We start from the raw sequence: 6,296 nt of genomic DNA, 5'->3' as shown, positions 1-6,296 counted from the left end.
TGGCTGGACTCAATCCTCACAAATGCCTCCAAAGTGATGTGGGAGAAGTTTGGGATCAAAAGGAATTGATCTTGACATGGTTGGTGCATAGCCAAGTTCATGATTTTGGTGTTTTGGCTTGATTTTGTGGCTTGGTGGTGATTTTGGTGAAAAACGAAAATCATGGTTTTGGAAAACTGGCTGGACTCAATCCTCACAAATGCCTTCAAAGTGATGTGGGAGAAGTTTGGGATCAAAAGGAATTGATCTTGACATGGTTGGTGCATAGCCAAGTTCATGATTTTGGTGTTTTGGCTTGATTTTGTGGCTTGGTGGTGATTTTGGTGAAAAACGAAAATCATGGTTTTGGAAAACTGGCTGGACTCAATCCTCACAAATGCCTTCAAAGTGATGTGGGAGAAGTTTGGGAGCAAAAGGAATTGATCTTGACATGGTTGGTGCATAGCCAAGTTCATGATTTTGGTGTTTTGGCTTGATTTTGTGGCTTGGTGGTGATTTTGGTGAAAAACGAAAATCATGGTTTTGGAAAACTGGCTGGACTCAATCCTCACAAATGCCTCCAAAGTGATGTGGGAGAAGTTTGGGATCAAAAGGAATTGATCTTGACATGGTTGGTGCATAGCCAAGTTCATGATTTTGGTGTTTTGGCTTGATTTTGTGGCTTGGTGGTGATTTTGGTGAAAAACGAAAATCATGGTTTTGGAAAACTGGCTGGACTCAATCCTCACAAATGCCTCCAAAGTGATGTGGGAGAAGTTTGGGATCAAAAGGAATTGATCTTGACATGGTTGGAGCATAGCCAAGTTCATGATTTTGTGACTTGGTGGTGATTTTGGTGAAAAACGAAAATGTTGGTTTTGAAAACTGGCTGGACTCAATCCTCACAAATGCCTCCAAAGTGATGTGGGAGATGTTTGGGATCAAAAGGAATTGATCTTGACATGGTTGGTGCATAGCCAAGTTCATGATTTTGGTGTTTTGGCTTGATTTTGTGGGTTGGTGGTGATTTTGGTGAAAAACGAAAATCATGGTTTTGGAAAACTGGCTGGACTCAATCCTCACAAATGCCTTCAAAGTGATGTGGGAGAAGTTTGGGATCAAAAGGAATTGATCTTGACATGGTTGGTGCATAGCCAAGTTCATGATTTTGGATTTTTGGCTTGATTTTGTGGCTTGGTGGTGATTTTGGTGAAAAACGAAAATGTTGGTTTTGGAAAACTGGCTGGACTCAATCCTCACAAATGCCTTCAAAGTGATGTGGGAGAAGTTTGGGATCAAAAGGAATTGATCTTGACATGGTTGGTGCATAGCCAAGTTCCATGATTTTGGTGTTTTGGTTTGATTTTGTGACTTGGTGGTGATTTTGGTGAAAAACGAAAATCATGGTTTTGGAAAACTGGCTGGACTCAATCCTCACAAATGCCTCCAAAGTGATGTGGGAGAAGTTTGGGATCAAAAGAAATTGATCTTGACATGGTTGGTGCATAGCCAAGTTCATGATTTTGTGACTTGGTGGTGATTTTGGTGAAAAACGAAAATGTTGGTTTTGGAAAACTGGCTGGACTCAATCCTCACAAATGCCTCCAAAGTGATGTGGGAGAAGTTTGGGATCAAAAGGAATTGATCTTGACATGGTTGGTGCATAGCCAAGTTCATGATTTTGGTGTTTTGGCTTGATTTTGTGGCTTGGTGGTGATTTTGGTGAAAAACGAAAATCATGGTTTTGGAAAACTGGCTGGACTCAATCCTCACAAATGCCTTCAAAGTGATGTGGGAGAAGTTTGGGATCAAAAGGAATTGATCTTGACATGGTTGGTGCATAGCCAAGTTCATGATTTTGGTGTTTTGGCTTGATTTTGTGGCTTGGTGGTGATTTTGGTGAAAAACGAAAATCATGGTTTTGGAAAACTGGCTGGACTCAATCCTCACAAATGCCTTCAAAGTGATGTGGGAGAAGTTTGGGAGCAAAAGGAATTGATCTTGACATGGTTGGTGCATAGCCAAGTTCATGATTTTGGTGTTTTGGCTTGATTTTGTGGCTTGGTGGTGATTTTGGTGAAAAACGAAAATCATGGTTTTGGAAAACTGGCTGGACTCAATCCTCACAAATGCCTCCAAAGTGATGTGGGAGAAGTTTGGGATCAAAAGGAATTGATCTTGACATGGTTGGTGCATAGCCAAGTTCATGATTTTGTGACTTGGTGGTGATTTTGGTGAAAAACGAAAATGTTGGTTTTGGAAAACTGGCTGGACTCAATCCTCACAAATGCCTCCAAAGTGATGTGGGAGAAGTTTGGGATCAAAAGGAATTGATCTTGACATGGTTGGTGCATAGCCAAGTTCATGATTTTGGTGTTTTGGCTTGATTTTGTGGCTTGGTGGTGATTTTGGTGAAAAACGAAAATCATGGTTTTGGAAAACTGGCTGGACTCAATCCTCACAAATGCCTTCAAAGTGATGTGGGAGAAGTTTGGGATCAAAAGGAATTGATCTTGACATGGTTGGTGCATAGCCAAGTTCATGATTTTGTGACTTGGTGGTGATTTTGGTGAAAAACGAAAATGTTGGTTTTGGAAAACTGGCTGGACTCAATCCTCACAAATGCCTTCAAAGTGATGTGGGAGAAGTTTGGGATCAAAAGGAATTGATCTTGACATGGTTGGTGCATAGCCAAGTTCATGATTTTGGTGTTTTGGCTTGATTTTGTGGCTTGGTGGTGATTTTGGTGAAAAACGAAAATCATGGTTTTGGAAAACTGGCTGGACTCAATCCTCACAAATGCCTCCAAAGTGATGTGGGAGAAGTTTGGGATCAAAAGGAATTGATCTTGACATGGTTGGTGCATAGCCAAGTTCATGATTTTGTGACTTGGTGGTGATTTTGGTGAAAAACGAAAATGTTGGTTTTGGAAAACTGGCTGGACTCAATCCTCACAAATGCCTTCAAAGTGATGTGGGAGAAGTTTGGGATCAAAAGGAATTGATCTTGACATGGTTGGTGCATAGCCAAGTTCATGATTTTGTGACTTGGTGGTGATTTTGGTGAAAACGAAAATGTTGGTTTTGGAAAACTGGCTGGACTCAATCCTCACAAATGCCTCCAAAGTGATGTGGGAGAAGTTTGGGATCAAAAGGAATTGATCTTGACATGGTTGGTGCATAGCCAAGTTCATGATTTTGGTGTTTTGGCTTGATTTTGTGGCTTGGTGGTGATTTTGGTGAAAAACGAAAATCATGGTTTTGGAAAACTGGCTGGACTCAATCCTCACAAATGCCTTCAAAGTGATGTGGGAGAAGTTTGGGATCAAAAGGAATTGATCTTGACATGGTTGGTGCATAGCCAAGTTCATGATTTTGTGACTTGGTGGTGATTTTGGTGAAAAACGAAAATGTTGGTTTTGGAAAACTGGCTGGACTCAATCCTCACAAATGCCTTCAAAGTGATGTGGGAGAAGTTTGGGATCAAAAGGAATTGATCTTGACATGGTTGGTGCATAGCCAAGTTCATGATTTTGGTGTTTTGGCTTGATTTTGTGGCTTGGTGGTGATTTTGGTGAAAAACGAAAATCATGGTTTTGGAAAACTGGCTGGACTCAATCCTCACAAATGCCTCCAAAGTGATGTGGGAGAAGTTTGGGATCAAAAGGAATTGATCTTGACATGGTTGGTGCATAGCCAAGTTCATGATTTTGTGACTTGGTGGTGATTTTGGTGAAAAACGAAAATGTTGGTTTTGGAAAACTGGCTGGACTCAATCCTCACAAATGCCTTCAAAGTGATGTGGGAGAAGTTTGGGATCAAAAGGAATTGATCTTGACATGGTTGGTGCATAGCCAAGTTCATGATTTTGTGACTTGGTGGTGATTTTGGTGAAAACGAAAATGTTGGTTTTGGAAAACTGGCTGGACTCAATCCTCACAAATGCCTCCAAAGTGATGTGGGAGAAGTTTGGGATCAAAAGGAAATGATCTTGACATGGTTGGTGCATAGCCAAGTTCATGATTTTGGTGTTTTGGCTTGATTTTGTGGCTTGGTGGTGATTTTGGTGAAAAACGAAAATAATGGTTTTGGAAAACTGGCTGGACTCAATCCTCACAAATGCCTCCAAAGTGATGTGGGAGAAGTTTGGGATCAAAAGGAATTGATCTTGACATGGTTGGTGCATAGCCAAGTTCATGATTTTGTGACTTGGTGGTGATTTTGGTGAAAAACGAAAATGTTGGTTTTGGAAAACTGGCTGGACTCAATCCTCACAAATGCCTTCAAAGTGATGTGGGAGAAGTTTGGGATCAAAAGGAATTGATCTTGACATGGTTGGTGCATAGCCAAGTTCATGATTTTGGTGTTTTGGCTTGATTTTGTGGCTTGGTGGTGATTTTGGTGAAAAACGAAAATGTTGGTTTTGGAAAACTGGCTGGACTCAATCCTCACAAATGCCTTCAAAGTGATGTGGGAGAAGTTTGGGATCAAAAGGAATTGATCTTGACATGGTTGGTGCATAGCCAAGTTCCATGATTTTGGTGTTTTGGCTTGATTTTGTGTCTTGGTGGTGATTTTGGTGAAAAACGAAAATCATGGTTTTGGAAAACTGGCTGAACTGAATCCTCACAAATGCCTCCAAAGTGATGTGGGAGAAGTTTGGGATCAAAAGGAATTGATCTTAACATGGTTGGTGCATAGCCAAGTTCATGATTTTGTGACTTGGTGGTGATTTTGGTGAAAAACGAAAATGTTGGTTTTGGAAAACTGGCTGGACTCAATCCTCACAAATGCCTTCAAAGTGATGTGGGAGAAGTTTGGGATCAAAAGGAATTGATCTTGACATGGTTGGTGCATAGCCAAGTTCATGATTTTGGTGTTTTGGCTTGATTTTGTGGCTTGGTGGTGATTTTGGTGAAAAACGAAAATCATGGTTTTGGAAAACTGGCTGGACTCAATCCTCACAAATGCCTTCAAAGTGATGTGGGAGAAGTTTGGGATCAAAAGGAATTGATCTTGACATGGTTGGTGCATAGCCAAGTTCATGATTTTGGTGTTTTGGCTTGATTTTGTGATTTGGTGGTGATTTTGGTGAAAAACGAAAATCATGGTTTTGGAAAACTGGCTGGACTCAATCCTCACAAATGCCTTCAAAGTGATGTGGGAGAAGTTTGGGATCAAAAGGAATTGATCTTGACATGGTTGGTGCATAGCCAAGTTCATGATTTTGGTGTTTTGGCTTGATTTTGTGGCTTGGCGGTGATTTTGGTGAAAAACGAAAATCATGGTTTTGGAAAACTGGCTGGACTCAATCCTCACAAATGCCTTCAAAGTGATGTGGGAGAAGTTTGGGATCAAAAGGAATTGATCTTGACATGGTTGGTGCATAGCCAAGTTCATGATTTTGGATTTTTGGCTTGATTTTGTGGCTTGGTGGTGATTTTGGTGAAAAACGAAAATGTTGGTTTTGGAAAACTGGCTGGACTCAATCCTCACAAATGCCTTCAAAGTGATGTGGGAGAAGTTTGGGATCAAAAGGAATTGATCTTGACATGGTTGGTGCATAGCCAAGTTCCATGATTTTGGTGTTTTGGCTTGATTTTGTGACTTGGTGGTGATTTTGGTGAAAAACGAAAATCATGGTTTTGGAAAACTGGCTGGACTCAATCCTCACAAATGCCTCCAAAGTGATGTGGGAGAAGTTTGGGATCAAAAGGAATTGATCTTGACATGGTTGGTGCATAGCCAAGTTCATGATTTTGTGACTTGGTGGTGATTTTGGTGAAAAACGAAAATGTTGGTTTTGGAAAACTGGCTGGACTCAATCCTCACAAATGCCTCCAAAGTGATGTGGGAGAAGTTTGGGATCAAAAGGAAATAATCTTGACATGGTTGGTGCATAGCCAAGTTCATGATTTCGGTGTTTTGGCTTGTTTTGTGGCTTGGTGGTGATTTTGGTGAAAAACGAAAATCATGGTTTTGGAAAACTGGCTGGACTCAATCCTCACAAATGCCTTCAAAGTGATGTGGGAGAAGTTTGGGATCAAAAGGAATTGATCTTGACATGGTTGGTGCATAGCCAAGTTCATGATTTTGGATTTTTGGCTTGATTTTGTGGCTTGGTGGTGATTTTGGTGAAAAACGAAAATGTTGGTTTTGGAAAACTGGCTGGACTCAATCCTCACAAATGCCTTCAAAGTGATGTGGGAGAAGTTTGGGATCAAAAGGAATTGATCTTGGCATGGTTGGTGCATAGCCAAGTTCCATGATTTTGGTGTTTTGGCTTGATTTTGTGACTTGGTGGTGATTTTGGTGAAA

This window comes from Phaseolus vulgaris, chromosome 9 (assembly GCF_051622355.1).
Source record: "Phaseolus vulgaris cultivar YP4 chromosome 9, ASM5162235v1, whole genome shotgun sequence".
NCBI lineage: Eukaryota > Viridiplantae > Streptophyta > Magnoliopsida > Fabales > Fabaceae > Phaseolus > Phaseolus vulgaris.
Note: the sequence above shows the minus strand (reverse complement) of the source record.